This window comes from Gossypium arboreum, chromosome 1, assembly GCF_025698485.1.
Source record: "Gossypium arboreum isolate Shixiya-1 chromosome 1, ASM2569848v2, whole genome shotgun sequence".
Classification (NCBI taxonomy): domain Eukaryota; kingdom Viridiplantae; phylum Streptophyta; class Magnoliopsida; order Malvales; family Malvaceae; genus Gossypium; species Gossypium arboreum.
This window is the reverse complement of record NC_069070.1, coordinates 14,464,321-14,471,739: the sequence shown is the minus strand read 5'-3', so window position 1 is coordinate 14,471,739 and position 7,419 is coordinate 14,464,321. Positions and strand designations below refer to the sequence as shown.

General features: G+C 33.4%; 1 pseudogene; it reads left to right on the top strand.

Annotated features, from left to right (window-relative positions):
* LOC108481551 (wall-associated receptor kinase 2-like) lies at positions 1 to 3,608 on the top strand (annotated as a pseudogene).
* The last annotated feature ends 3,811 nt before the right edge of the window (positions 3,609 to 7,419 follow it).

The following is a 7,419-nucleotide window of genomic DNA, read 5'->3' as shown; positions in this document are numbered from 1 at the left end:
GGCTTTGAATCTTCCCACATGTTATTCCTATAAATTACTAACCAATGAGTAATCCTAGATACCGCCGAGAAAGATTAAAGAAAACAGAGACATGGGCTTTCGCTGTATGTTTAAGGTGCTTGCTGTGTTTGCAGTTACGTTAACAGTTACAGCAACCTCAGTAGCAGGTCAAGCAAAAGCAGGGTGCCAAAGCAACTGTGGGAATACCAGCATCCCATACCCTTTTGAAACTGGCAGTACTGATTGTAATATCAGTAAGAGATTTTTCATTCGTTGTAACACTAGTTTCAACCCTCCTAAAGCATTCCTAACCACCAGTGATATTGAAGTTCTCCACATCTCTCTCAATGGTTATTTGCGCATCCAATATTCGGTAGGTTATGACTGTTATAATTCATCAGGAAGTGCTTATTATTTCTATGCTGGGTTCAGGCTTTCAAAATTCCTCATATCTCATACTAGAAACAAGTTCACAGCCATTGGTTGTGACACCTATGCCTATGTTGAGGGTTTCACGGGACGAACATATTCGACCGGATGTGTATCCTTTTGTTATGATGTGGCCGATTTAGTAAATAGATCTTGCTCTGGCATCGGCTGCTGCCAGACGGCTCTCCCTAAAGGTGTGACGGATTATGAATTAAGTTTTGATAGCTATTGGAAGCATTCCAAAGTATTAAGCTTCAATCCTTGTAGTTATGGATTTGCCGTGGAAGATGGCGCCTATAGCTTCTCTGTTTCAGATCTTTCCAATATTAATTTCAGCAAAAGGAAGTTTCCAATTATTCTTGATTGGACAATTGGGAACCAAAATTGCATGGAAGCTAAAATGGATGTAGATAATTATGCTTGCAAGCAAAATAGCGATTGCATAGATCCAGAAAATGGCCGCGGATATTTGTGCAAGTGTCTTCATGGTTTTCAAGGTAACCCTTATCTCTCTTACGGTTGCCAAGGTGAAGAATACAGTATTCATTTTGATAGACACTTTAATTTTGGGACCAATATATTGTTTTTTTCTTTCTTTCTTTCTTTAAAACTGTCTGAAAATTTTTGTAGATATTAATGAATGCGAGACATTGAAGCCTTGCAGTGGAACATGTCATAATCTACCTGGAAGCTATAATTGTTCATGCCCCAAGGGTTTTGAAGGTGATGGCCGGAAAAAAGGAACAGGTTGCAATCCTAAAGTCAAGCAGCATTTTCCCATTCTTGTTGGCACACTAGGTTAGTACATATAACACCTAGTTCTATTTGGTTATCACTCATTCGAATAAAATTTATACAAAATCATTAATAAATATTTTTAAAAGCCTTCCTACTTCACTGAAGTTTATTATATTTTTTTTTTTACTTTTTCGATTTCAAAATTAATGCTGAATTGTTTGATACCATTAATATTTCATCAAATTTTTTCATAAATACACACATGCAATCATGCTAACCTTACAAGTAATTCATTATGAACTCAATAAACATATACGATGGTAAGAAATTTTAAAAAAATACTAATAATGTCAATAATTAGATTAGAATTATTTTTAAATATACAAATTAAGAAAGCTTAAATTTCAAGTACATGAACTAATTCTCAAACCTCCATAAAGTATAAGTACTAGAGGCAAAGTTATAATTTAAAGGTTAAATTGTAATTTTGGTCCCTTTACTATGCTTAAATTTAAAATTTAGAATTTATACTTCAGTTTGACATAATTTAACCTGTTACTTTCATAATGTCATTAGTTAGAGTTCAAATAAGTAACACAATTAATTGTTGCAATTAAATTGTTAACATGATTTTTTCTTAAAAACACCCATTCTAGTGCACACAAGCAAAAGAAAAAATAAAATCATATAAATATAATGAGATAAAATGAATATTTTTAAAGAAAATATTTTGGATAAAAATCCATTGAAGTTTGTTATTGTCAATATGCTTTACTACATTTTTATTTGTCCTTTCTCTAGTTTTACATTATTATAATTAATCGTGCTTGATTACTCAAATACAAATTTGCTCCTAACATCTATCCTATAACACTACAAAATTTCTCTCAATTTTAATTTACTTATTTGTGTTGTCTGTTTTTTTTTCTTGCCATACTTGAATTCAAAATATTATTTGCTTGGGTCAGTTGTAGTAAACCAGTCCAATTATAACTCAAATCTTAAAATTTAAATGTTAAATGCGAGCTTGAATATAGTGCAAAACACATCTAAAACATGTGTACTTACTACTTAAACAACTGGGATCTAATGTTTTTTTAACAGTTTTACTAATGTTTATAAATGTTAATTTTTTAACATGTGAAATTCGAACTATCGGTACAATAGATTCTTATGTATTTTGAACATGTTTAAACTCATTGCATCAATAATATGTTAAAAAAATAATGTTATTAATTTTTTATTTTTCCTTTTCTAAAATATAGATTTAAATTATCGGTGCAATAAGTTCAAGAATAGTTTAAATATGCATAATGGCAAAACTAATATGTTTAAAAATTAAGTTGAGAAAAATTATAAAAAGATAATACTTTAAAAAAAAAAACCACCCATCAATCCAAACCCAAATTCAACAGTACGAAAATAGGTGTGTCATCATCAACAAATCTTTTTCCGTAATTACAGGTATAGGCATGAGTCTTCTATTTTCCCTCTTATGTTGCTCATGGGTGTATTTGGGGCTCAGGCAGAGAAAGCTCAACCTACTAAAGCAACAGAACTTTAAGCAAAATGGTGGAGTTTTGTTGCGAGAACAACTTTCAAAACGTGAAGAGTATGGTGGGATAGCTAAAATCTTTACCCTCGAAGAACTCAAGAAGGCGATGAACAACTACCATGAAAGTAGAATCCTTGGACGAGGAGGTCAGGGTACTGTTTACAAAGGATTGTTGCTTGACGGGCGCAGCATTGCCATTAAAAAATCCCTCATTGGAAATCAAAACCAAGTTCAACCATTCGTTAACGAAGTTATTGTGTTATCCCAAATCAACCACAGAAATGTGGTGAAACTCTTGAGATGTTGTTTGGAGACTCAAGTCCCTTTACTAGTCTATGAATATGTCAAAATGGAACCCTCTTCGATTACCTGCACAATGCCACTCATACATCCATCATATCATGGGAAGCTCGTTTGAAAATAGCTATAGAAGCAGTAGAAGCCCTTTCCTATTTGCACTCTGCTGCTTCTCCGCCTATTATTCATCGCGAAGTCAAGTTGACCAACATACTTTTAGATGAGAACTATAATGCTAAAGTATCTGATTTCTAGGCTACTTGGATCCTGAATATTTTCATTTAAGTCAATTGACTAAGAAGAGTGATGTTTATAGCTTTGGGGTTGTTCTCATAGAGTTAATGACAGGTCGGAAAGCGATTTCTTTTGAAAGACCTAAACATGAAAGAAACTTATCTCTATACTTTGTTTCTGTTATGAAAGAGGAACGCTTGCTAGATATTGTTGATGGGCGAGTGTTGAACGATAAAAACATTGAGCAGCTTAAGGAAGTGGCAACTTTAGCTAGGAGATAAGTGAGGCTAAAAGGAGAGGAAAGACCAACTATGAAGGAAGTTGTGTCCGAATTACAAGGATTGCTAGCAATAGAGAAACTTTCATGGGGAGCACATGACTTACAAGTGGAAGAGACTGAATACTTGCTTCATGATATGTATAACTATGACATCGAATTTGATGCCTCAACTAGCATCTCCATAGGGCTAGATAGCATTAAAATCGATGGTGCACGATGATTTTTATTTTCTTTTGGTATCGCAATGATTTCCTTTAGCTGGTCTTGTATATTTTCTCTTCGCATTGTGCTGTGAATGCGTAATCTAAGCTTGGTGTGTGTAACATATTAAATCCAAAACTACATCTCTAGTGATTTTCTCATAAATTTAGTGTCAAAGTTCCATGATAATCTCAGTTGAAGTTTGCCACAAGTCTATATTGCACGAGCCCAATTTTGCCCAGGCCCAATAATAAAGCAAAACCAAATAAACAATAGTCCATTTACAAACTAGCGCAATTACAAAGCCCAAATACAAAAAAAAAGAGGGCCCAATGGCCTAAAAACATAAAACAGTTTCAGAAAAGCTAGAAACCCTAGGGTTTCTGGCGCCGTTCCTCTCCTCAATCACACCACCCGAGGCCTACCACCATTTCACCAAAATGGAAAAGACGCTATTCTCTCCCTGCAGTTGATTGTGCGTTGATACCTGCAAAAGGAATAAAAAAATGACAAAAACAGCAAAGAAGCAGCAGCAAAGAAACAATAGTAAAAAAATAGTAGATAGCAGAAGCAATAAAGAATGGAAAAAATATTTTGTAATCGGCTATAAAAGCCCAAAATCTGAGATTTATTTTTACATAATACAAAAAAAAAAAACAATACAAAAACTAAGAATTTAAAACAATAGAGAGTAAAAACAAAGGTAGTTTATTTTCTTCCTTTTTTATTTTAGAAAAAAAAAGAAGAAAGAAAAATAAAATAATGAGTAAAAATAGAACTTTTACCTTCCTTTTCGTCTTCGCTCCACTGTCAGTGTCTCCTTCGGCCCAAGAGGCCGTCGAATCCTTGGGGATTCAGCCAAGGCCGCGGCGGAGGATGTTGGAAACCGAAAGGTTTTCCCTCTTTTTTTTTTGAAATTTTGGCATTGTTCTGATAGTTTCGACTCCAAATCGGAGTTCTACGCAAAGAAACGAGCAAAAGGGGGCATTTTTGTTTTTTCCAGCCATTGGAAGCGACAGTCGCCGTCGTTGATGACCGGTGGCCACGACAAGCGAATGACAGCCTTGTGGCCAAAAGAGGAGAGGGTTTTGAGAGAAAAAAAACAAGGGAAGAGTTTTTTTTTAACAAGGTTTAAAATGCTTTTTTTGGTCTGATTTTTTATTTTTATATAAGGTCCTATACGAAGTCGTTTTGGGCTTAATTTTCAGATGCCAAAACGACGTCGTTTTGACGCAACCTGAATATCCGACCCATTCATTCAGCAGGATCTGCGTGTTTTTGTGAAATGGTTTATTTGCGTTTCTAGTCCTTCTACTTTTAGACCCTTTTTTAATTCAGTCCTAATTTTGTTTTTTTTTTCCTTTTTATATTATACTTTTGATTTTAATTTATTTTCAATTTAGTCCTTATATCGTTGACCCCTCGGGGAATGACACGTGTACTGTTTTGGATTAATTGTCCTTGAGGTCCTTAAACTTTTGCTCCGCATTTTAATTTAGCCTTTTTTGTCTTATTTTTTTAATTTAGACATTAGATTTTATTGGACCTTCAATTTAGTCCTTTATCCCCATTTCTTTGATTATTTTGCAACTTATGGCTTAATTTTCGTTTAAATTTCAATTTACTCCCTCATTTGATTAATTTTGCCTCTTTCATTTATATTAACACTTAAAATTTATGTCATTTACGTTTCTCTTTATTTATCGTTTTATTTTATCCTGTTATCATTATTATCATTATTTTATCTACTTATTATTATTATGATATGATTATTAATATTATTAATATTATTATTATAATTACATTATTATTGTTACAATATTCCTTTATTTATTCATCATTTATCATTCTAATGTTCTACCAGTATAGCCATTTTATATTATTTCATTATCATTATATCATACATTACGTTTAAACATATTTGTTCGTTTCATACTATGCCCGAATAAACTAAGTATACATCACTTTAAGTGTCACATTGATTTTTATTCAATGCATAAAAATGAGAATTTTAAAACCAATGCAACGTTCCATATTTGGAGATTCAAGAAGTCGCGTCCTAATTTACGGAGTTCGACTTTTTCTTTAAACCTAGATAACCGAACATCCTTTTTAAAACTAAAAACACATGAGATTTTAATAGTAATTAAATAACGAGCAATCTTATTTTTAAGGATTTGAGATGTCGTGTTTTAACTTACAGGATATGACCTTTTCGTTTTGGTTACTTCGAGATAAGAAAACCTTTTACATATGTTTTAATTTATCTAAGTGATTCTAACTAAAAATAATATTATGCAAAGAGGGGTCATGTTTTAAATTCTCTTTAAATTTTCAATTCTCGACACTAAGAAATCAATTAATCAATTAGTTACCAATTTTGGGCTTTACGAGGGTGTTGATCCTTCCTCGTGCGTAACTAACTCCCGAACCCATTTTCTGGATTTTCATAGACAAAAAATCATTGTTTTAATAAATTAAACCTTCTATTAAAACGATCAAATTTTGAGGTGATCCAATCACACCTAAATAAAAAGGATTGGTGGTGACTCAATTTTCATTCGTTTTCAAAATAAAGTCGATTTCAAAAAGGTTTCAATAGCATGGCAACTCCACTGGGGACTAAAATAAGAGAGTCAAGCAGTAAGTTGATTACTTTTTGGTCTTTTTGTTGAAAATTGATAATTTGGTTTAAATTAACGATCCCTTTATTGCATTTCATCCTTCATGTTTTGTCTTTGATATCTCGGGTTATATAGCGGTCTAGTATACTTTTTTTATTGGTTCGAAGGTTTCTTTTTGTGTTTTTTGCATATTGTGTTGCATAATTGTTCAATTTTTTCCTTCTTAAGTGAGAGTGAGAAGCTATTCCTTCGTGAGGTCTTCACCTCCGTATAGGATAGTAGATTGCTTTCGGGATACATCCATACCTATGTCTTCGTGAGATCTTTATCTCCGTATAGCCATAGGGAAATGTATTTCCCTGAACTGAACTCGATCTGTATGAGCCTATAATGGGTGAGGATGAAGGAATCTGTTGGTTCAGGTACCCTTTTTTTAGAACTGAATCACATATAATAAGCCTTAAGAACCTACTCTAGGTAGAACCATACCAAACCTTTAGTGGTCACCTGAATAGGTGTTCTATTTATTGTTTCCTACTTTGAATTATAGCTTTGTATAAAATGTACTGACTTGTTTCGTTTTGTTTTGTCTATGATTGCATTGCATTTTTATAGAAAAGGGTGTTGATTCACGTTCAGTTACTAAATAGAGAGTTTGTCATGGAAAAGAGATTTCTTGATAAAGTGGAAGACAAGGCGGCCGTCCGGGTATGGTCCGAGAAGACACAACAAGAGAAAGGCGACAGCCTAACAGAGGGATATATGTCAGAACTGTAAGATTTCACTCGCATCAATGTAACTCAGAATAATCTCCAAGAGTTGAAAGAAATGTGAAACTAATGGGATGACGAAACCAAGCAGTTATTCTACCGAGACTATGGTGATTTGCCTTATCTACTCGATGTCAAAATGGATAAGCAATTATTTCGAGCTTTTGCCTAGTATTGGAATCCCGCCTATAGTTGCTTCACTTTTGGGAAGGTAGACTTGGTACCTACTGTAGAAGAGTACACAAATTTACTCCGTTGCCTGAAAATCTAAGCCGGTAAAGCTTATTCTAA